The sequence below is a fragment of the Trichomycterus rosablanca genome, chromosome 4 (assembly GCF_030014385.1).
Source record: "Trichomycterus rosablanca isolate fTriRos1 chromosome 4, fTriRos1.hap1, whole genome shotgun sequence".
NCBI lineage: Eukaryota > Metazoa > Chordata > Actinopteri > Siluriformes > Trichomycteridae > Trichomycterus > Trichomycterus rosablanca.
Window position 1 is genome coordinate 36,673,543 of NC_085991.1, and position 26,504 is coordinate 36,700,046.

The 26,504-nt window shown below is 39.6% G+C and overlaps 1 protein-coding gene across 1 annotated transcript in view; it reads left to right on the forward strand.

Annotated features, from left to right (window-relative positions):
* Positions 1 to 26,504, forward strand: part of pcxb (pyruvate carboxylase b) — a 371,478-nt gene that overhangs the window by 184,541 nt on the left and 160,433 nt on the right. The window lies entirely within an intron of this gene.

Genomic DNA, 26,504 nt, shown 5'->3' on the forward strand with positions numbered 1-26,504 from the left:
ACAAATTGGACGTACCAGTGAACCATACTTGGGGTACACTCCACCGGCATAAATTGATGTTAATGCTCCAGTTTTAACAATTAAATTCTAACTGTACATTTTAAAATGGAATTGATGCTAGTGTGTAGCTAAAATATTAGCTTAATCTTTAGTCTTTAATCCTTTAATTAGTATTTGACAAAATCAGAGCTAGTTTGTTCACTTTTGCAAACAGGTAGGTGGAGGTTAGTCCCTGAATGCATTTTCATTTTAAGTATATCTCTTTATGAAATACATATAATACACAAACACAAAAATATAAGCCTACTCTTTGAGGAGCAGAAGGAGCTTTGAAGCTTTAATCAGGATTAAGCGGTTTGGAATTGATGTGACTGGTTTTCAACAGAGGAATGGAAATGGGGATAAATGATTTTGAAAGAAGGAAGGAATAAGTGGGCTGATGGATAAGCGTTAGATAAGCCATGAAAAAGGAGGGCTCATAAGAAGTATATATGGTTTCAGTTTGCTTACCACTGAAACCGTATACGCTTCTTATGAGCCCTGGGTGTATCATAGAAAATCAAGACTGGGCCAAGATTTAGCTTTGGAAGATGAAAGAGCACTTACTGTCATGCTTTAAACATCACACACACAGTCATAATGCCATATATAGACACAGGTCCTGGTTATCTTAGCAAGACTTTAAATAAAGAGAAAGCCTTTCAGTCATATGAGTATTTTTTTTCTTTCCTAGAGTCTTTCCTAAAACTGTATCATTTAATGATTGTTTAATTATTGATATAAACACTATATCAGTGCATAACTTAATAAGCTCCCACATTGTTTAGAATGTCTTTTTTTATTTTCTTTATGTATTTTCTCCCCTTTTTCTCCCTTTTTTAGCGCGTCCAATTGCCCGATTGCATCATGCTTCCTCTCCACCAATGCCGATCCCTGCTCTGATTGAGGAGAACAAAGCTAACCCACGCCCCCTCTGACACATAAGCAGCATGCCGTATTCATCACCTACTCCTGAGAGCACTCTTTTCTCATCTCTGTGCAGGCGTCATAAGAGAGAGACCCCATCCGGCTTAGTCCCGCCCATATCTGAACAACAGGCCAATCGTTGTTCATGTGGCCGCTCAGCCTTAGCCGGCAGGCAGAGCTGAGATTCGATACGATGTATTTGAGATCCAGCTCTGGTTCCAGCGTGTGATTTTACCACACTTCATATACACACATAGAGGTGTACAGTTCAACAGTGGCTGCATGGTAGAGCTGTCATTCGAACTCTGTTTTTTTATTGATAGCCCAAAGCTCTACCCACTAGGCTACATCTGTTGTTTATTGTTAATAAACAATATTTATATTTTACAAAAATACATTAGTTATGGTTTGTTTGTTTGTTTATTAGGATTTTAACGTCATGTTTTACACTTTGGTTACATTTATGACAGACACGGTAGTTACTCGTTACACAAGATTAATCAATTCACAAGTTTAATGTCAAACACAGTCATGGACAATTTTGTATCTCCAATTCACCTCACTTGCATGTCTTTGGACTGTGGGTGGGAACCGGAGCACCCGGAGGAAACCCACACAGACACGGAGAGAACATGCAAACTCCACACAAAAAGGACTCGGACCGCCCCACCTGGGGATCGAACTCAGAACCTTCTTGCTGTGAGGCAACAGTGTTACCCACTTAGCCACCGAGCCACCCCATTAGTTATTGTACGTGTGCAAGTAGAACTATTCATTAGTCAGTGAGGCACACAGATGTAAACACATTACTAAAATGACTACAAAACATCAATTAAAAGAGTGGCTATTTCCATATTAGGACAAAATGTGTTTTATTGAGTAGAAGTGCTGTGAAAGTCAGAGTGCTATAGTGCAGAGCTATAGGCAGGTTAAGGTTAAATAATATCTTCATTATTTCAACCTCTGACATTTTAAAAGGATTGACAGTTTACCCAGATCTATTTGAATGTCCTGTTCTCTAATCAGTAACTGTTCAAACTGCACATTAATTTAGTATCTGCCCTTTATATATAGAAATTAGCCACAACATTAAAACCACCTGCCTGGTATTGTCAGAATAAGAATTTAGCCTCTCTTGAATTTGGCAACTCATTTTTTAAATAATAAAAAACATAAGATTATAGATAACATTGGTTACATTTTCTTTCTAAGAATTTATAGGCATGCCAATAATAATCTGCCATCCGGCAGGCTGGGCACCTACACGAACAATGATTGGCTGTTGTTTAAGGTGGGTGCCGTGGGCAGTTACGACCTCTGCTGGCTGATTGATGGCGCCCGCACATAATGCTGGAGGAGTCGAGGAATAATGCTGATCAGGGTGTGGCTCTTCGTACACAAAGCTGATCCACATATGAACTCACCTCGTGCAGGTGAAAATATGCAGCCAGCTACTGCACATGTTTCGGAATTTGTTAGACTAAATTTATGTCAATTAAAGATTGTATTTTTCTCATTTATTTATTTTTTTTTTTTTTTAAGTGTGGGAGGTTATTAAGCCTCACGTCTTAAAACCCTTTTGACTCATCTTTACCAGTGCTAGAAGTTGTGGAGGGGACTGTGTAAGCAAACACAGATTGTAAAAGAAAACTACACACACAGACTTGACAATTTCTAAGTAAATCTGAGCATCATTTAAATTCTGTGATCAAGAAATTTAAGTATAAATAAGAACGTTATTTAAATACAATATCTTATTCTGAAAAAGGCTTTAAAGCCATTTTAAAGGCCTTAAGACAGGGTGTCGAACTCATCTGCATTATGGTGGCCCTTAAAGGGCCGATTGTAACGTATCCTGCTGTGATTGCAGTCTGCCTTTTAAGTCAAGATGCCAAATTTATACTGTATATTTATAATGTATATCTACATTTATATTGTACTCCTTTACCACAGACACGGCCTCATAACACAAGAGATTTTCTCTTTCACCAGTTTTTCTTCTTGAAGCACAAACTTGTATTCACTTTCCCATCTTTCATTTAATTACCTTCCTTCTGCTTCAATTTTCTCTTGTTGTACATTTTAGGATTATTTGTAAATATTTCTCAACATCACTTGTTGGAAAACCGCCTCAGTTAAACGCTGATGTGGAAACACTGCCATCTAGTGGTGGGATGCGGTCACTTTGCGGGTCACAAAATCGGCATGCATTGTGGGAGATGCAGTTTATGTAAAATTTTACAGTGTATTTTAAGACAATCATATGTCTTATAAGCTCTCGAAGGCCACATAAAATCACGTGGCGGACCAGATTTGGCCCGCGGGCCTTGAGTTTGACACATGTGCCTTAAGACTTCTTTAAAGGACAGCTTGGTTTTTATCTTTAAGTGGTGAATCTTTCCCAAAGGGGCCGGTCTACCAAAGTTCTTAATGTCAAATAATCGAAAAAGGGCATTTGTGATTTTACCATGAAAAACAGACTCCAAAATTAATATCCATGGTGGAATGAAAGAACAGAAAACCACTGTAAACCGAAAGAAACTTAAAGGCTTTTACATTTGAAAAAGTCACATTTGCCCCAAATAACACCTTAACAAACCAAAACATTTTAAAAAACTGTTCTGTGGACTGATTAATTGAGAGTGGATCTTAAAAGACATATGTGCTTTTACATACAGCGTAAAGCTAACACAGCATACTGCTATTAAAACATCATCCAAACTGTTAAACAGAGTAAACAGTGTGATTGGGAGGCTGATTTGCGATATTTGACAAACCATAAATTCTGCTCTTTAACTGAAAATTCTGAAGCAAAATAAATCATCCTGTGATCTGAAGCTCAAATGCAATTAGGTTCTGCAACAAGGCAATAACCCAAAGCACTAAGCAAGTCTATTTCTGTCTAAGCAACTTAAATAATTTAGGTTTCTTTAGATTGATGCAGAATGCACTTCATGAAGATTCTGTGGCTGAATATATTGATCAGCCATAACATTAAAACCACCTCTTTGTTTCTACACACACTGTCCATTTTATCAGCTCCACTTACTATATAGAAGCACTTTGTAGTTCTACAATTACTGACTGTAGTCCATCTGTTTCTCTACATACTTTTTTAACCTGCTTTCACCCTGTTCTTCAATGGTCAGGACCCCCATAGGACCACCACAGAGCAGGTATTATTTAGGTGGTGGATGATTCTCAGCACTGCAGTGACACTGACATGGTGGTGGTGGTGTTAGTGTGTGTTGTGCTGGTATGAGTGGATCAGAAACAGCAGCACTGCTGGAGTTTTTAAATACCGTGTCCACTCACTGTCCACTCTATTAGACACTCCTACCTAGTTGATCCACCTTGTAGATGTAAAGTCAGAGACGATCACGCATCTATTGTTGCTGTTTGAGTTGGTAATCTTCTACACCTTCATCAGTGGTCACAGGACGCTGCCTACGGGGTGCTGTTGGCTGGATGTTTTTGGTTGGTGGACTATTCTCAGTCCAGCAGTGACAGTGAAGTGTTTAAAAACTCCATCAGCGCTGCTGTGTCTTATCCACTCATACCAGCACAACACACACTAACACACCACCACCATGTCAGTGTCACTGCAGTGCTGAGAATGATCCATCACATGAATAATACCTACTCTGTAGTGGTCCTGTGGGGGTCCTGACCATTGAAGAACAGCATGAAAGGCGGCTAACAAAGCATGCAGAGAAACAGATGGACTACAGTCAGTAAATGTAAAACTACAAAGTGCTTCTATATGGTAAGGGAAGCCGAAAAAATGGACAATGTTTGTTGAGACAAGGAGGTGGTTTTAATGTAATGGCTGATGGGTGTATTAATCCAGCAGTTTATGTTTGAAAGCTTACCAGTGTGGCTGAATTACTGCCATATACTTTTACTTTGGTACAATTGTTTTTTATAACCTTTTTCAGTCAATAAAAAATGGCACGCATAACAACCTTGGTTATTAAATTACCTTGCACATAATTCCAGTTCCTAGGTGTTTTCACACTTCCAGCCTTTAGTAAATCAACCATGCTGCAGAAATTATAGACACACTGTGCGTGCCCTCAGATTTCACAGCTATCCATGTTAGATTCTAAAAGACACCTTGAAACGTGATGAAAGAATGACCATGTGACTGTAATCGAGAGCAGCAGAGATGACCCAGAGATGGTTTGAAATCTTATAAAAAGACCATAGTAAACACTCTCGCAATAGTACACCCACAGCTGGTAGTCTTATTGCTTGTCAGCTCAGGCGAGTAGAGTAATAAGCATTCCTCCAGTGTTCAGGCACACATGTAGAGTCTTGTATAATGGCACAGACACCCCTCCTCACACAATCAAAGGGACTTGTTCCACTCCTTACTGCAGTAACAGCTTCTTCTCCTCAGGGAACGCTTTCCACTAGATGTGGGAGCATTGTTGTGTCGATTTGATTCCACTAGGCTACAAAAGCATTAGTGAGGTCAGACTCTGAGGTTGGGCCGATTAGGTTTGGCTTGACAATAGCCCTCCAATTCCTGCAAAAGAGGTTTGATGATTGCAGACCAGTTAGGTTCATCCACTTGACTCTAAATAAAACTATTTCTGTAAGGACCTCACTCTGTTCAGAGTGAAACTGTCGTACTGAAACAAGAAACTGCTCTTACACAACACTGTTTTTTTTCTTCTTAAACCATTCTCTTACAAAACCAATTTTGGGTGCACACATTCACATGTCATAGAGGTGCACCTTGCAAGTGCAGACTGTATGTGTTATGTATTAGGTATTATACATTTTATAAGCTAACATTACATTTGTTTAATAATTAAAAACAGAAATTATGAGACCAGCCCTGTACTGAAAATATCTGGTTAAGGTTCATTACTGTTTAACAGTGCAGACCAGATTGTAATTCCGGTTGCATATTAAATAGAATTTTAATTTAGTTACACTACTATTTTCTAACACAGATTACTGTTTAGTGTAGTACTGTGTTTCCTCTGTATTCTGCTATTATTACATACACTGATCAGCCATAACATTAAAACCATTTTATCTATTTTATCAGCTCCACTTACCATATAGAAGCACTTTGTAGTTCTACAATTACTGACTGTAGTCCATCTATTTCTTTACTTACCTTTTTACCCTTTCACCCTGTTCTTCAATGGTCAGGACCCCTACAGGACCACCACAGAGCAGGTATTATTTAGGTGGTGGATCATTCTCAGCACTGCAGTCACAATGACATGGTGGTGGTGTGTTAGTGTGTGTTGTGCTGGTATGAGTGGATCAGACACAGCAGTGCTCCTGGAGTTTTTAAATACCGTGTCCACTCACTGTCCACTCTTATAGACATTCCTACCTAGTTGGTCCACCTTGTAGATGTAAAGTCAGAGACGATCACTCATCTATTGCTGCTGTTTGAGTTGGTCATCTTCTAGACCTTCATCAGTGGTCACAGGACGCTGCCCACAGGGCACTTTTGGCTGGATATTTTTGGTTGGTGGACTATTCTCAGTCCAGCAGTGACAGTGAGGTGTTTAAGAACTCCATCAGCATTGCTGTGTCTTATGCACTCATACCAGCACAACACAGTCAGTATCAATGCAGTGCTGAGAACGATCCACCACCCAAATAATACCTACTCTGTAGTGGTCCTGGGAGAGTCCTGCATGCAGAGAAACAGATATGGACCACAGGCAGTATTTGTAGAGCTACAAAGTGCTTCTATATGGTAAGTAGAGCTGATAAAATGGACAGTGTGTGTAGAAACAAGGAGGTGGTTTTAATGTTATGGCTGATCGGTGTGTAACGCACAAATTACTGAGTCCACTCATGTATTTACATTCATGGCTTTTAGCTGATGTTTTTAAATCATAAATGAATACAATTCAAGCAATTAAGAGTTAAAGTTCTTCTCAGGGGTCCAACAGTGGCAACTTGTCTGTGATGGAGCTTAAACCAGCAACCTTCTGAATACTAATGCAGTACATCAACCGCTGAGCTACCACTGCCCTACATTTATTCAGCATCTTTAGCTAATGTTTGGCAGTTGAAAGTAGGCATTAACTGTATATACAATTAGCTCTGTGTTAATTTCTCACACAGTATATTCTGTATGTTAATATGCAGTTTGGGATGCAGCCAAAGATGCACATTAGTAGCTGTAGTTCTTGTATGCTCAATATGAAGTCAAAAGACCCAATTAAATGTGTATAATTATGGTTTGCTTATTTTTTATTACCACCATATTTGGCTGTTCACACTATAATAGTGTGATTCAATATGACTGACTGCACCAGAATAAAGTAAATGTTATTACTGACTCTCAAATTACAGTTGTTTTTTTTTTATAGGACATAAAATCTGCCTATCTTTAATAATATGTTTTCAACGAAGCTGCTGTGCCCTTGTGTACAATACTTGAAGCAGTTTTTTGGCTGGTGCAGAGCCGTGTATGCAGACATGAATGCCGACTAACCAGAATCAACAATCATTTAATAAATAATACATATATAAGTAGTAAAACAAAACACGTGAGCAATCTCTGAGTCTGAGCAATTGAGGGTTAAGAGCCTTGCTCAAGGGCCCAACAGCAGCAACCTGGCAGTGGTGGGGCTTGAACCAGCCACCTTCAGATTACTAGTCCAGTACCTTAACCACTAGGCTACGGCTTTGCCTGGGAACCAGGATGCACTATGGGAAGAAGGCAAGCCGGCAATGTTCTGCTGGGAAACCCTGGGTCCTGCCATCCATGTTGATGTTACTTTGACATGAACAATCTACCTGAGCATTGTTGCAGACCATGTACACCCTTTCATGAAAACGGTATTCCCTGATGGCTGTGGCCTCTTTCAGCAGGATAATGCGCCCTGCCACAAAGCAAAAATGCTTCAGGAATGGTTTGAGGAGCACAACAACGAGTTTAAGGTGTTGACTTGGCCTCCAAATTTCCCAGATCTTAATCCAATCGAGCATCTGTGGGATGTGCTGGACAAACAAGTCCGATTAATGGAGGCCCCACCTCACAACATACAGGAGTTAAAGAATCTGCTGGTAACGTCTTGGTGTGAGATACCACAGCACACCTTCAGGGGAGTCCATGCCTTGACGGGTCAGGGCTGTTTTGGTAGCAAAAGGGGGACCAAGACAATATTAGGGAGGTGGTCATAATGTTATGCCTCATCGGTGTACAATGTAATTAATACATAAAGGCATACAACCATATGGAACCATCCAGGGAGAGAAGTGATATTAATATACTAACCATTATGAACAGTGTGCAGATATTTTTTCTTCCTAATATGGTTATATAATATATAACAGGGCCAGCTGTAGCCTAGTGGTTAAGGTACTGGACCAGTGATAAGAGGGTCGCTAGTTCAAGCCCCACCACTGCCAGGTTGCTGCTGTTGGGCCCTTGAGCAAGGCCCTTAACCCTCAATTGCTCAGACTATATACTGTAACTGTAATGTAAGTTGCTTTGGATAAAGGCGTCTGCAAAATGCTTCTAGAACACTTTTCCTATAGTCACTATGCATGATGTTAATGTAAATGACAAATGTGCAGTATTGCGCACAAGAGTGGGCTGTATCAGAATATGTTTGGGAAAATAACCCCTCCATATACAACTGGCCAAGTGGTTATGTCAAGGAACATTCCATCAAAAATGTATCTCCATTGAACATTCTTGCTTTGCCCTGATGTGAATACGTCTTTGTATTTTGATGGGTATCAAATTGTCTTTGTGAATGTAGTCTGTAGCCTTTATAACTCCCAGTCTGTCCTTCATTTTTATTGTGGTGGATCATTGCTCAGCATTGTTATTTGTGGTTAAGAGATGAAGTGAGAGAGAGAGAGGCAGGCTGCAGCTGCTGCCGTGCTGATTGTTTTTTACTTCCATTTTGCCATGGCTGATTGAATTGATTGGTTTTGGTGACACACTTGTTAATTGTCATGGATGCAGCACTTGATTGAAATTGGAAATGGAACTTTCTGTGCCTCCTTTCTCTCCCTCGCTTCTGCTTTTCCTCTTGTAATGCCACATAGCCCATTTTCTTCCTAACTCTCAGTTGTACCTTTTTTTATTATTATTTTACTACTCTATTTACTCACTAATACGTGTCCATTTCTTTACAGTTGATGATTAGAGCCTTGTTTGCATTCAGGCGTCGCCACTGTCACGGAATGAAGTGCACTCCTCAGACATGAGTCCCGTTTCTATTTATTCCCTTTTATTTATTTATTCTGACGAGACTGCTAAGTGGCTTTCTGTCAAACTGTATGCCATTATTACCAACAGCAAATTATGCAGTTGTAGCCCAAATTGCTCAAAGCCAGCATAAACAAGCCATTAGCAGGAGACAGGCATGCCGAGTGGGTGGGTTTTTAAGTGGTAGCTCTGATTAAATATGTAAAAGGGTTTTGTGTCCAGAACATACCTTTAAAATCCTGTACTGCATTGTGTTTAGAATATCCACAGCATCATGTGCTTTGGATAAACAATGCATGCCCTTAGTACTGTTGATCATACATAAACCATCCTGTATTTCAGTTGTCAGAATTTATATTATTCAGCCACAGCAATGCCACGTTTGTTGATTAGCATGCATGACATGCAGCTGAACCCTGAAAAGTGGTAGATTTTCTGCATTAGCGTTAGCTAGCGTCTCTTGTGGGGAGTTAGCACAGCGGGCAAGCTGACAGGACCAGGCCAAGTTCTCAGCAGGACTGATGGAGCCATGCAAGCACACCAGCAATGCCAGGCAGCAGGAGAAAGCATGGCAGTGGAAATCTTAACTAGATGTAAGTGCTTAGCCAGGGACAGGCAATGATTCTTGGAAATAAATACAAATGTGACAAAAGGTATAAAAAAAACATACGTATAATTTTTTTTCCTACATGAGCTTTACCAGTAAGGGTTGAACAGTGTGGATATCTAGAGAAGATAAAAAAAAAGCAGCAGGTAATAAAAGACTTGCATGAGAGTGTGGGAAAATAAGATCATTAAAAAAGGAAACAAGAACAAATAACCTGGATCAGACACAGCAGCGCTGCTGGAGTAGTTAAATATTGTGTCCACTCACTGTCCACTCTATTAGACACTCCTACCTAGTTGGTCCACTCATCTATTGCTGCTGTTGGAGTTGGTCATCTGCTAGACCTTTATCAGTGGTCACAGGACGCTGCCCATGGAGTGCTGTTGGCTGGATATTTTTGGTTGGTGGACTATTCTCAGTCCAGCAGTGACAGTGATGTGTTTAAAAACTTCATCAGCGCTGATGTGTCTTTTCCACTCATACCAGCACAACACACACTAACACACCACCACCATGTAAGTAAGAATGACCCACCACCCAAATAATACCTACTCTGTAGTGGGGGTCCTGACCTGTGGGGGTCCTGACCATTGAAGAACAGCATGAATGGGGGCTTACAAAGCATGCAGAGAAACAGATGGACTACAGTCAGTAATTGTAGAACTACAAAGTGCTTTTATATGGTAAGTGGAGCTGATAAAATGGACAGTGAGTGCAGAATCAAGGATGTGGTTTAATGTTATGGCTGATCTGTGTATATATGTTTTTTTTTTTTTTCAGACTCCCCTGCCCACAGGCAAAAAACCCAAAGTAACCCTTAACAATAATGTCACAGTCTCAGTTTCATGGTAACTGCAGACTCATGAATAGTCTGACAGCATATTTAAACATTCTACATGACTATGTACTGTGTTTAACAATGTTTTCAACTCTTGAAGTGATGTCTAAATATCTGTAACATTGCTTCTTCACAAAAAACTTACTCAGGAATATTATTTAGTTCCTTTAATGAGTAAATTTAATAAGGGCCAAAAAGCACTGCTGTAATTTGTACCACTATAAACAATGTGGTTTTTTTTGTTGTTGTTGTTTTACCAAACATCTGAAATAATTAAAGACCCAGCAGCTACACACACCACCACTACACACTAGAGTCAGTTCTGTAAATGCTAATCATGTATTTTAGTTGAAGTCTCTTGTTAATTTCAGTTTAAAATTTTAATGGCTGATGTTCATGGGCTTTGAAAGATAAAACTGGCATCCTAGCCCTCTGCCTGAGGCTTTAGAAAATGCTCAACAGGAGATCATTTAGATAACAGAGGGTTAAACTCTCTTACTTAAGACATTTGCCAGATGTCCCCATTTTTGGCAGCTGAGTTAAATCTTTTGAGGGCTTTTGAATTAATTTAAAAATCATTCTAAGTTGCTTGGGGAAAAGAGAAGCCCTGCGAATGAATTCATTTTGACACGGCTTTCAGAATTTTCCAGTTTTGCTAGATTTACTATGTCTGTTTTTTTCCGGACTGCTTTAGGGTTAACATAAATAAAAAATAATTTTATACATATTTATATCAAAGACCTATAGATAGAGGATTGGCACTCAAAATTTAAATTCATCTGAGCTGGATCTTGTTCACACTGGCACTGAACATGAAGTAACAAGGCACGTGTGCACATAAATATTGAATGGCTTAATTTTCAACAGCTGAACATTTTCTGTCATTTGGGTCAATGAGATAAAATAATGAATTGAAAGCGCTCATACATTTATTCTCAAAAATTTACTGCTCTTGAGTGGCATAACAGAAAGAAATTTGCCCTAAGATCACAGGTTTGTGGCTGTAAATTTTGCATAATTAGCCCTACTGCCTAAAATTGAAACACTGTTTTACTTTGGGAAATATTGGGAAATATTAGGCAGCATTTTATCCTCAAAGTTGATGTGTTAGAAGCAGGAAAAATGGACAAGTGTAAAGATTTGAGCAAGTTTGACAAGGGCCAGATTTTGATGGCTGGACGACTGGGTCAGAGCATCTCCAAAACTGCAGCTCTTTTGGGGTGTTCCCGATCTGCAGTGGTCAGTATCTATCAAAAGTGGTCCAAGGAAGGAACAGTGGTAAACCGGCGACAGGGTCATGGGTGGCCAAGGTTCACTGATGCACGTGGGGAGCATGTATCCATATTGTTGCAGACCATGTACACCCTTTCATGGAAACGGTATTCCCTGATGGCTGTGGCCTCTTTCAGCAGGATAATTTGCCCTGCCACAAAGCAAAAATGCTTCAGGAATGGTTTGAGGAGCACAACAACGAGTTTGAGGTGTTGACTTGGCCACCAAATTCCCCAGATCTCAATCCAATCGAGCATCTGTGGGATGTGCTGGACAAACAAGTTCGATCCATGGAGGCCCCACCTCCCAACTTATAGGAGTTAAAGGATCTGCTGCTAACATCTTGGTGCCAGATACCACAGCACACTTTCAGGTGTCTGATTGTGTCCATGCCTTGACGGGTCAGGGCTGTTTTGGCAGCAAAAGGGGAACCAACACAATATTAGGTAGTCATAATGTTATGTCTGATCGGTGTATATATGTATATATAAATGTACATAGACTTTGCACAAGACATTTACGCATTTTGCTGAAACATTTAGAGCAATAGAGCTGAGTATAGTCTTTCTGAAGGTCCAGGATTTAAACTTCTGATTGGCCTGAACACTGAATCTTTCTCACTGCAGCTCCCATGCCCTCTTTGTTTTATAAAGCAAAACATTGTGTATGTTTATACAGACTAATGAGAGACAACTATTCACAGGTGAGCATAATCTGGGAATAAACCAATAACAACAAAATGAGAAAGTAAACTCAGAGACCAGGGGAACTGCTTTATGAAGCGGAAAAAGTAAACTTGTGACAAATTGTTTACATGGTGCATTTTGGGTAAAAAAAAGTCCATTTCCTCAGGATACCAACAAGCCTGTAGTGAGACTTAATTTTCCGAGGTGCTTAGTGGCCCACTTCTTTTTCTTAATTTTGCTCCCAGTGGATTTCTTTTACTGTTAGAGTGGTGTTAAAAATCAAGAGCTTACCTAGGGAAATCCTGAGCATTAGCTGTATAATATCTTATTCGTGTTTGAATTCATATTACACTCCTAATAGTCTCTACAGACCAAGTGTGGGCGCATTGTTGTCATGACAACTACTCTTCTTCAAACTGATATTAAATACAAGATATGTGCAGGCACCTGGTCATTATCACAAAACAAATCCCGGCAGTAAGATCACAATTCAGACATAACGGCCCCTAAATTCCTTAACTTGACCAATTAGAATTGTGTATTCCACAGAGGTATGTAATAAGTGACTCGGGGAGTTCCCGCTAATCACCGAAATTGATTTTCTTCTAAAATACAAGATTAGCGTGTGCCGTAAGTGCCACCATCTATACGAATCTCATCAGTCAAGCCAAACCGATTGTCCAGCATAGTTATATTGGCATTAGCCGTCACCATGCGGATACTCATCCAGTTGGTTTTGTGAGCCAGTATGGTCTTCTGCAGTAAGGAAACAACAGATGTGTTCTGTAATGACCACCATTGTGTGGTATTATCTGTGCTAATGAAGCACTCTGAGACAATGGAAGTGTGCAGCATCTGGCTCTTAAGCCTATTTTGTTCTGTTGAGATATGATAGGTTGCAGAGAAATCCATTTAACAGTATCTGAGCAACCATGTTATATTGATTAAAATTCATTATACCACTGCAGACTGCTTGGCCCCTATCTAAACAAAAAATCCCTCTCATTTGACTAATATGGAGTATTATGCTATAGTGTCTTTCATCTATTCGCAATTATGGTGTTGATCAGACTTGGAGTTTGGTTTAATATGTGTACATTGTGTGGAATTATGTGTAACAAATACCAATACACGCACATTTAGCAATTTGAAAATGTATGCAAATTAAATTAGTTGAGTAGTTGTGTCTTAGCTTTACTTAATGCCACATTTCTTAAGTGAACTATGGGTATTTGCTTAGAAATAAAGAAAACATGGGGCTGTACCTTTTGCCATCCAAACTGTGTCAGCATGTTTTAGAAGGTAATCACCGTTAGACAGAATAGTTTAAAAGAGTATTTCAAACTGAATGTTGAATACACTGCTCTTAATACATTTAATCACATTATGTTACAGTACATACATAGTGACATATTTAAGATATAAGATTGACGTACACCGATCAGCCATAACATTAAAACTACCTCCTGGTTTCTACACTCACTGTCCATTTTATCAGCTCCACTTACCATATAGAAGCACATTGTAGTTCTGCAGTTACTGACTGTAGTCCATCTGTTTCTCGACATACCTTTTTAGCCTGCTTTCACCCTGTTCTTTAATGGTCAGGACCCCCACAGGACCACTACAGAGCAGGAATTATTAAGGTGGTGGATCATTCTCAGCACTGCAGTGACAATGACATGGTGGTGGTGTGTTAGTGAGTGTTGTGCTGATATTAGTGGATCAGACACAGCAGCGCTGCTGGAGTTTTTAAATACTGTGTCCACTCACTGTCCACTCTATTATACACTCCTACCTAGTTGGTCCACTTTGTAGATGTAAAATCAGTGATGATCGCTCGTCTATTGCTGCTGTTTGAGTTTGCCCATGGAATGCTGTTGGCTGGATATTTTTGGTTAATGGACTATTCTCAGTCCAGCAGTGACAGTGAGGTGTGTAAAACTTTATCAGCATTGCTGTGTCTTATCCACTCATACCAGCACAACACACACTAACACACCACCACCATGTCAGTGTCACTGCAGTGCTGAGAATCACCCACCACCTAAATAATACATACTCTGTAGTGGTCCTGTGGGGGTCCTGACCATTGAAGAAACAGATGGACTACAGTCAGTAACTGCAGAACTACAAAGTGCTTCTATATGGTAAGTGGAGCTGATAAAATGGACAGTGAGTGTAGAAACTAGGAGGTGGTCATAATGTTGTGCCTGATCATTGTACGTTGACATATTTCAAATGATAAACATCTAGTTTTGAGAAATGTCCATGTGCTCTGTTATTCAAATTTTAGCCTTAGTACTTTTTTTCTAGATAACTACTAAGTGGTTTTGGTAATTCACCTCTCTTGTGGAATCTCCACCTATTCTTCTCATGCAAAATCTTCCAGCTCACTGATGTGTGATGACTTTCATGCTGCAAGATTTTCTGTGGGATTTAAATCCGATGACTAAGAAGGCCTCTCCAGGATATTTCAGGGCTGATTCGTTAACCAAGCTTTGGTTAAGTGTATGTGGAGGTGTAGATGTGTTTGTGATCATTGTCTTGCTGTAAAGTCTGTTTATCCCCAGGGTTCAATTTTACCACAGAAGGCAAAACCTTCCTCCTTAAAATGCTTTGGCATTTCTGTGAATCCAGCATGTCAGTCACACAGTCAAGGCTGTCAGTTTTTGCAGCAGAAAAACATCCTGCATTATCATTGACCCACCTCTGTGCTTTCCTTGCACCAGAAAAACCATTAATCCATATGGCCAAACACTTCAAGTTTCAATTCGTCACTCCATAGAAGAGTGTCCCAGACATGTATCCATATTCATCCTGGTGTAATCTAGTTGCTTTCTGCGCATTTTTGGCATGCTTTGTGAAGTCCAGCCATTAGGTTTTAGTTTGTTTGTTTTGTTGTTAAGTGATCATCTTATGGTGACACATTGTCTCAGTAAGTCTGTTACAGTAATATGGATTTATTCTTCATTGTGTGAAAGGCAGGTTTGCTGATGCAGCACCAAACCCCCCAAAAGTGTCTCTAGGCAGTTGTAGTAAGTTCCCACCAACAATGGTCCAAGGAGGGACAAGGTCTGAACCACTGACAGGTTCTTAGACAGCCAAGACTCATTAATGTCAGAGGACATGAGGGCTATCATCTCTGGTTTGGACCAACAGTAGGGCTGCTGTGACTTAAATTGCAATTGCACTGGTGATGAGGTGAATGTGTTAATGTGCATTGAACCCTTCTGTATAAAAGCACTTACAGTGCACTTACAATAGACATGCAAGCGTTGGAAGTGGACAGCAAAGCAGTGGAATGTAAGTCCGACCTGCAGCATACAGAATTTAAAAGACCTGCTAGAGACCACAGGACTTGTTTAGATGTCTTGTGGAATCTTGGCCGATCAGAGCTGTTTTGCCCGTATATTAGGTGGTGGCTTATGTGTTTGCATACCTACCAATAACACTGCTACATCTGCTACATTTATACAAGTACAACACACACTACCATGTTTTTTTTTTTGTTGTTTATGCATTTTCTCCCCTTTTTGTCCCGACATTTTACTGCGTCCAATTGCCCGATTGTGTCACGTTTCATCTCCACTAATGCCACTAATGCCAAATCAGCCTTGTGTACGGAGAGACACACCCTGATCCGCACTCTTTTCCGGCGTCTGTGCAGGCTCCATTAATCAGCCAACAGAGGTCGTAGTGCATTAGTTACGAGGAGTCCCTATCCAGCTTAATACCCCATCCCTATATGAACAGCAGGCCAATCGTTGTTCGTGTGGCCGCTCAGCCCAGCTGGATGGCAGAGCTGAGATTCGATACGATGTATTTGAAATCCCAGCTCTGGTGCGCTAGCGTGTGTTTTTACTGCTGCCCCACATGTGGTTAGTCTTAAAATTTACCCACAAACCTAATCTGTATAGTTAGTGAAGCTTATAAACCAATGAATGAATAAACGTACAAGACAGGTGTATCCGATAAAGTGTTTGGTGAGTGTGTATGTATTATATATTGTGTTTTTGTCTATAATTACCCCTTTCTGGTAATTTTCCATGAAGAAGTGTCTTGCAAAATAACTAAGCTGTCTGTTGTAATGAGAAATAATGGCTAGCTGTTAGCTCCTTAGGGTAATGGGGATGCTTGTTCTTTAATTCATCCGAATATTACAGCTTCTGACAGTAAGTCCTAGTTGTGTCTTACATCTTGATATCTTTGACAAAGTGCTTTTGTTGGCTGAAGAGCTTTCCTATCATGACAATGCTTTTGTTTAGCCATTGCATGTCTTATTGAAAGTTCATATCAGTATGGTGATTTCTGAGGCATCATCTGTCATTTTTATCATGTTTTATGATGTGGCTGACTTTTAGATCTGCATTCTCAGGGAACATTTATAGGGTTTTATGTGGAAGTAGTACACAGTCGAGTCACATTATTATGACCACTTCCTACTTTTGATGGCGGCAGCGGTAGCTCATACAGGAGGTCATGTTTCGTGAGTTGGCTTGGTGAGTATTATAAGGTGTCCGATAGGCTGTCTGCACATATATCCCTCATTGCTGTCACGGGTAAAAGTACCACATGTAAAATTGTCTTCCCTGGGACTGATGGGGTCTTCCAGCAGGACAATGCGAGATGTCACATGGCTAGAAATGTCCAACATTGGTAGGAAGAGCATGACCAAGACTTCCAAGTACTACCCTGGCCCCCTAATTCCCCAGGCTTGAGCTTAATTGAGCATCTGTGGCACCACCTCGATCATTGTGTTTGCTCTTAGCGCTTTTCCACCAAAAGAACTCTGGTTCTTGAACCAGTTCTGTTCAGGTTTCTTCAAACCTTGGTGTTTTGTAGAGAACCGACCCGCATTTCCACCAGTTTTCCACCAGCCTGCATCATCAACGGTGGGCGTTACACAACAAAAGTAAAGAGTAATAACATGATGACGGAGCATGTAGATTATGTGCGAGCATTTGTGCTGTTGTTACAGATGTTCGTCTTTATGCAAAAAGCATCGATTATAAGATGTAGACGTGTTTGTCGCAGTTGTTGTTTTCTTTAGTTCATTGACGTAAGAAGAGTTTTGCGCTTCGCTCTTACCACGACGCTCGGCGCAAATAGCTGATTTGCTCAGCGCTCGGCTTGAGCGATAAAACATCACTAAAGTTCCACGATACGAACATCCATTTGTGTGAAATAACCATCAAATCCACTCTAAAAGCGCTACATGTATCTGTGTTTAGCTGGATTTACTTCACATGTGGTGGTTCTGCAGCTCGGGGTTCTGAAAATCGGCTTCTCAGGAGAGTCGAAAAAGCTTCATCTAAAAAAAAAAAGCGTAATGTGGCTAAATGTACTAAAAGTACGACAGAGAAACACTAAATTTCTCTTCGATATTACTGGTTATAAGTGCTCTGTACTGCCCAAATGCATCGCTCGATGTTTTAGTACAACAAGCCACGTTATGCTTTATTTTTCACATTAAGCGTTGTTCGTACTGTCCAGGTCACTTTTACCACGTCATATCACACAGTTAATCTCTTTGAAAATATCAGTGAATATTAGCGGCAAACTGGCTCAAAATTTAATCAGGTGAAGTTTAGCACTGAAGAGGTTTAGCAGCTTCTCATATGAAAGCACCCAAACCTCAACACTGTGACACGCCCACAGATGACGTCACGGTTCGCGCTGAAAAACCAAGTATTCTGTGGTGCCAGATTAGAATGCTAGCCCGCTGTCTGGAACCTCTTTTTTTCCAGTGGAAACGCACAGAACCGGTTCAAAATCAAGTTCGCGAACCGGAACGGAGTCGGATCCGCGTCGATGGAAAAGGGGTATCTGTGGATCCTCCCCCATGCACCCTCCAGCAGCTGTGGGATGCACTGCAGTCAGCATGGCTCCAGATACCTGTGACAACCTATCACAACCTTATTGAGTCACTCCCAGTCCGTCTAGCTGCTGTGTAGGTACCAGCATTCAGATATCAGTATTCAGACTGAAGAAAATGAAGAAGAAGAAGAAGAAGATATACTTTATTTGTCATATATACATATACAGATGTACAGTACAATGAAATTCTTTCTTCGCATATCCCAGCTTGTTTGGAAGTTGGGGTCAGAGCGCAGGGTCAGCCATCGTACGGCGCCCCTGGAGCAGACAGGGTTAAGGGCCTTGCTCAAGGACCCAACAGTGGCTGCATAGCAGAGCCTGGATTTGAACCGCTAATCTTCCAGTTGATAGCCCAAAGCTCTACCCACTAGGCTACCACTGTCCACAAAATGTTTCTTGATTTCATTTCCCTGACATTGTTTTATGATTCAATGTAGTTTTTAAATAAGTAGCTTAATTCATGTTTTATTCAAAAGAAAATTGTGTTTTCTCAAGATTGAAAATCACTGAAAGAAAGACAATCACTGAAAGTTTCCACTGTTTTAAAGCTGTATCTTCAGCATCACAATTTACTATAAACACACAGCACACAATTTATGCAGGTCCAGTTTGTCCTATGATGATGTACTTGCCAAACAGCGGTCAAGGTATATATTGGATACCTGGACATGGAAAGTCTAGGAATGTAGTGTTTAGTGTTTGTGGTGTTTAGTGGTAAGCTTCAGTGGTATCCACAGTTATTAAGAAAGCAAGTGTCTGTCTATAACGATTGTTCTGAATTTAAACTTCAAAACATTCAATTTCTTCATGCTCTCTTTGGTGTGTGTGTGTCCACTTGCGCGCACATGCATACAGTGAGTAATCAGCACTTTTTAATTAGGCAAATTGGGTTAGGATATTGCTACAGGCAAAGTGAACTTCAAACTCAAAGCACATTCACATTTCACGTTTGCAGACTCTTTAACTCTTCTGCACACTGTTACAAGCCTGCTGTCTTCATTAATTTCTTTCCGCATGCACACACACATATTTCTCACTTGAAGATAATATTAAGAGTTGAGCTGGCTTTAATCTTCATAAAGCAGCAGGATAAAATTACATTGCCAATACTACACAGGTCATGAACATTCAGTCTGAAAGAGAAAATAAGCCAAGAAATGTTCAGTTTTATTATAACTGTTCCTGACAAAACTAAATACTGTGATTTTTATACACTGATCAGCCTTAACATTTAAACCACCTCCTTGTTTTTTACATCCACTGTCCCTTTTATAAGCTCCACTTACCATATAGGAGCACTTTGTGGTTCTACAATTACTGACTGTAGTCCATCTGTTACTCTGCATGCTTTGTTAGCCCCCTTTCATGCTGTTCTTCAATGGTCAGGACTCTCCCAGGACCACTACAGAGTAGGTATAATTTGGGTGGTGGATAATTCTCAGCACTGCTATGACACTGACATGGTGGTGGTGTGTTAGTGTGTGTTGTGCTGGTATGAGTGGATCAGACACAGCAGCGCTGATGGAGTTCTTAAACATCTCACTGTCAGTTCTGGAATGAGAATAGTCCACCAACCAAAAATTTCCAGCCAACAGCACCCCGTGGGCAAGCGTCCTGTGACCACTGATGAAATCTATAAGATGACCAACTCAAACAGCAGCAACAGATGAGCGATCGTCTCTGACTTTACATCTACAAGGTGAACTTACTAAGTAGGAGTGTCTAATAGAGTGGACAGTGAGTGGACACGGTATTTAAAAACTTCAGCAGCACTGCTGTGTCTGATCCACTCACACCAGCACAACACACACTAACACATCACCACCATGTCATTGTCACTGCAGTGCTGAGAATCATCCACCACCAAAATAATACCTGCTCTGTGGTCGTCCTGACCATTGAAGAACAGGGTGAAAGCAGGCTAAAAAAGTATGTAGAGAAACAGATGGACTACAGTCAGTAATTGTAGAGCTACAATGTGCTTCTATATGGTAAGTGGAGCTGATAAAATGGACAATACGTGTAGAAACAAGGAGGTGGTCATAATGTTATGGCTGATCAGTGTATATGCCTTGTAAAAATTAAAATGTTACAAGATAACATTTAAGCCATGTTGTTTATGATGCAAAGGATGCTTAAAAGATGCAAAAATAAGGATTAAACTCTTGCTATTGGCAACCCAGTACCCTGATCATAACCAAATTAAAAGCTGAGAGTTATAAATGAACACCTAGGAGATTTGAGGACCTAAAAATATGTAATGCTTTCTTATGTTATGCTTGTTATTATCCAGCCTTATTAAGCATCACAGTAGAAGACTCAGTGCTGATGTGCTGGTGAATGAAGACTACTCGAAGTATTAATACAGGGTTGTAGGTAGTTGACAAGTTTTATTTGCTTCATTTCTTATGTCATTTATTGGTAAATAAAGTATTTATATATTATGCAGCTTTATTCATTATATTTATATTTTTTATATTATAAGTTAATAATTATGTGGCTGACAATGTAGCAATGTTACTGCAAACCTGTGGTAGCCAGTCCAGTCTCATGGTGGCAGAAAATAAATGCAAAGCCAGTGTTCTCCCGTTTTAGATTTGTTGTTGAAAGGATCCAGTTGAAAACACCCTGGTGTGTGTGTGAGCGGGCTCTAAGAACACTCTGTTCACCACCTATTGCTCTAGGTAAACAAAAAAGGCTGAACGGCACACAATGTTCATTCACCAACACATACAGGCCACCCATCTCACCTACATTTTACCTCAGCCGTTAAACAGGGTTTATTGGCTATGCAATAAATTTTGGTCAAGTAATTACTCTCCAGAAATACCCAGAGCACAGACACTGTACACCCACTGTCCTCCCACTTTTATTCTCTCCCATTTTTCTGTCTCTCTTGCTCGTTCTCTCTCTCCTTCATCCGATATACATCAGACTTTTAAGATCTGGTGTGGGTGATTCAATCACAGGTGGTCAGCACAATTACAGCCATAAACCCGACCAAATGCATTTAGAAGATCCGATCAATCAAACCACATTAGGTGGTCAGAGATGCATACCATAATATTTCTAATTCGAAACTTAATGAGTCCCAAATTCATCTTAAGACCCTTTTAGAGACCAATGGCCAAACAAATTTGGACATGGTTTGTGAGACATCCTTTTCCAAAGCCATGGGCATTTATGTGCATGGTTGACCCGCCATTTGTTATACAACAGCCATAACTCTTCTGTAATGGCTCTTTACTGGATTTTAAAGTCTACCTGCCCAGACAGCAGGTCTGACTCACAATCAATATTCCAATTTATCCCAAAGATGTTTAGTGTGGTTGAGGTCAGGGCCTCTAAAGTTCCTCCACACCAAACTTTTCTAAAGAATAGTTTTATGGACCTTATATTGAACCTAATATATTTAATGTTTTGTCTGGTTACATTCATTTCATTTGTTAATATACATCCATTCCTGCATTTCAGACCTGCAAAACATTCCAAAAAAATTGGGACAGGGGTCTAGTTAGGGCTTAGGGCTAGTTATGCAATACAAAACTAAGTATTGTATATTCAAACAGGTGATGTTAGTGCTTGTGTAATTGTGTTTTGTAACAAAAGCAGTATGTACAAGAATCTTTGAGGAGCAAAGATGGGGAGAGGATCTCCAGAAATATTGTGAAACATTTAAAACAATGTTTCTCAAGGAAAGATTAGAAGGGATTTGCATAGTTCACCTTCTACACTGCATAATATCATTAACCCTTTGATGCACAACCTGGGTCAAAAGTGACCCAACTGAGTTTTTATTTTCTTTATCTTTGCAATAAATTAATTTCGTCATTCAAGCTTCCATGAATTCCTCAATTAACTTGTTTTTGATTATCACAAATCCTTATTTCAGTTTTATATTTTTTGCTTTTTTAATAAAAATCATTTTTGTATCACTACCCTTCTAATGCTCAACACGGGTCAAAAATGACCCTTATGTATTTACTATGGAATTTGACAGAAACTACTGACATTTGTAAGTGTTTGTAGTCAAAAACATATTTACTGATCTTTTGAAAGACAGCCAAAGATTAGGCTCTTGAATCTTGAATATATCCAATACTATTTGCTTGCTAGCTGTTTACATATTCTAGTATAGATAGCTTTTATTAGCTAAGTCAGCAAATACATGAATAACTGACAAATGTGCATATGAAAATATTCTTGAATAGATGAATATGGGTCATTTTTGACCCATGTTGTGCATTAGAAGGGGTTTGCTTAGCTTGTGCATCAAAGGGTTAAACGATTTAAGGTATCTACCTAAGCTGAACATCTGAGATCTCTGATCCTCTGGACAGCACAGCATTAAGATCCGTCATTCATCAATAGCTGAAATAACCAAATGGATAAGGAATTACCTTGGCCAATCTTTGTCAAGCACTACGATACAGAGTTACATTTACAAATGCCACTGTGCAAAAGCCTTATGTTAACCCTGTCCCAAAGTGACATTGAGTTCTTTGGGCTCAGAGGCATCTGGGATGGATCATTATACAGTGGAAACATGTATTGTGGCCAGATGAATCAGTTTTTCTGATCTTTTTTGGAAGAAATGGACACTGTGTGCTTTGGACCATAGATTATTATCAGCAATAATTCCAAAAGCCAGGGTCTGTGATGGTATGCGGTTGTGTCAGTGCCCTTGGCAAAAGTAATTTACACTTCTGTTATGGCAGCATTAATGCAGAAAAATACATTGAGATAAAAATATGCAGCCTTTAAGATGACATCTTTTCCAGGGACGTCCATGCTTTTTTCAATGCAAAGACAATGCAAAACCACATGCTGCACACATTACAAAGGCATGGCTGTGGGAGAAAAAAGGTATGAGTACTAGACTGGCCTGCCTGTAGTCCTGACCTTTCCCCAATTCAGAATGAGTGGTGAATTTTGAAACAAAAAATGTGACAATGACAACCTTGTTCTGTTGCACATCTTAAGATGTGTTTACAGAAAGAATGGAACAAAAAAACACCTCAAACACTTCATCGCTTGGTATCCTTGGTGCCAAAACGTCTTTTGGGTGTTGTGAGAGAAAATGATATCACTGCAAAATGGATAATTTCTCATTTGGAATGTGTTGCAGAGCTGAAATGCATGGATGTAAGATGAAAAATGAAATTAAGTTAATCAGACAAATCATGGTTCATAATGTCTGCAAATAAATAAAAGAAATTCATGTATCACACACAACCATTATAAACATCCATGGCAGCATATGACATCTGACATTATGGGTCAGTGTTATGCAGGACGGTCTCTTTCTCTTTCTGGGGTTTTACTTTTGCTTCAATACCTTTTTTAGATGATGTGTCTCAAGATTTTTGTTTCATTGTCACTTGCTTGTGTCTCCCTCCATCACTCTGCAGTGTGTGAGTGTGAAAGAGAGAGGCCATTTTTCATTCTGTATAGATAATTGCACAGACACCGAGGTTATCAGCCAAGAGTGTACAATGTAATAGAATCACCCATCTAACACAATAGAAGAACACACACACACTTTGCATAATATATGACACTTGATGTTTAGGCTGGCATGTGTTGCAGGTTATTTAGTATGAATAATTATACACAAAAACAGTCCTATACATTTTGTGTAAAATCACCTAATAATGCATACACGTAACATATAATTTAAAAAAGTCTACTTTCCCCTCTTTTTATATGCAATATACACCGATCAGCCATAACATTAAAACTTAAAACATAAAAAATTTTCTACATACTTTTTTAGCCTGCTTTCACCCTGTTCTTAATGGTCAGGACCCCCACAAGACAACCACAGAGCAGGTATTATTTGGGTGGTGGATCATTCTCAGCACTGCAGTGACTATGACATGGTGGTGGTGTGTTAGTGTGTGTTGTGCTGGTATGAGTGGATCAGACACAGCAGCGCTGCTGGAGTTTTTAAACACCTCACTGTCCCTGCTGGACTGAAAAAGTCCACCAACCAAAAATATCTCTAGCCAACAGCGTCCTGTGGGCAGCGTCCTGTGACCACTGATGAAGGTCTCGAAGATGACCAACTCAAACAGCAGCAATAGATGAGCGATCTCCTCTGACTTTACATCTACAAGGTGGACCAACTAGGTAGAAGTGTCTAGTAGAGTGGACAGTGAGCGGACGGTATTTAAAAACTGAGAATGATCCACCACCTAAATTTTATCTGCTCTGTGGGGGTCCTGACCAGGGTGAAAGCAGGCTAAAAAGGTATGTAGAAAAACAGTTGGACTACAGTCAGTAATTGTAGAACTACAAAGTGCTTCTATATGGTAAGTGGAGCTGATAAATGGACAGTGAGCGTAGAAACAAGGAGGTGGTTTTAATGTTATGGCCTATCAGTGTATTTGACAAATAAAGGCAATCTCCTTGTTATTATTGTTACACTAGCAATCAGTCAGGTCACAGACAGGGCTAAACTAGCAGTGTGCTTCTGTAATGCATTTTTAAACAACAAATATACTATGTGTACGCAAGTAATTTGAGCAAATTAACCAAAAAGTCTCTTGATACATGCTTAATAATCCATGTACACAAATCACCAAAGTTGAATCAGTTCATCTGGACACAAGTGTGGTATGGAGATACGTTTCATCACTCATCCATGTGACTTCTTCAGTCTGAGCTGGTGGTGAATACCCCAACCTTATACGCAGCAGATTTGTATAACGACCATAACCTGCCCATTGCATGACAATGGAACCGATAGTCAGGTCCATATTTAAATCACAATGACTATTAATTACAATGGCCATGTGTGTCTTTCACATATGATTAGGGTGAAGCTGCAATCATGGCATTGTAAGATGGTGAGAGATGTACAAACAGCCTTGGTATGAAACTCATTACAGTGGGTGGTATCACAATGACATTTTAAAATACCAATAGGAGGAATTTCTGCAAGTTTGCCTTAAACTTTAAAATCTTAACAGTTCTAGAATTATCTGTCATTTAAATTAAATTGTACAACATAATCCGTTTTAGACTACACTAACAGTGTAGATTACATTTTCAAATTTCAAACGATATGTTTTATTATTATTTAAAATTTCATTATGTTTATTTAAAACCAAATATATGCTTAATTTAAATGTGTCCTGTGGACACTTGCTCAGAGCAAAAAATGTGCAACAGATGACAGGTGCACCGGAGAGGCATACTCTCTCCTTATCCTTCCTGACTGATTTTTCTCTAGTTTTGCGTTTTGCTAGTGTCCTTGTCACTACTGGTAGCATGAGGCGTTACCTGCAGCTCTTTTAGGTAGCACCGGTAGTCCAGCTCCTCCAGGATGGCACATCCACATGTGCTGTCGCAAGAAGGTTTGCTGTGTCTCCCAGCACAGTCTCAAGAACATGGAGGAGATACCAGGGCACAGGCCGTTACACGAGGAGAGCAGGACAGAGTCGTATATGTCTGACAGTAAGCAGACAGATGATTGTCAGCTCACATGGGCTTGAGAATTATGTGATTTAAAACAAACAAATAAATAATAGCTGTAGTCAGAAATTCATTGAAGTGAGAGTACTCAGCCGTCTGTTTTAGAAATGACATATAGGTTTGTATAACCTTGACCACAAGGTTAGGATTTTATACGCCTAACTGTAATCAAAACTCCAAATTCACATATGTTTTAGGTCATTAGTATGTTGAAATAAGTAAAGTCTTATTTACAGCACACATACAAATACTCACTTACAATATAGGTGTTGTTATCTGATGTTAACATCCATAACAACATAAGTATGCTGGTTTTGTGCAAAAGGAAATAATCAGTAAACTATCTGATCATGACCAGATTATCATTGAGCACGTTGACATACTTATACAATACTCGACCCATTTTCTTACCTGTTGTTCCCGTGTAAAAGCTTCGTAATACCATGACATAACATTTTGATTTTCCCTTTTATTCCATTGTTTAGAATATCAATTCAAGGTAACAATATTTACTTTGGTAAAATAAGATCAAACAAAAACATTATCATCAGGATGATTATAATTATC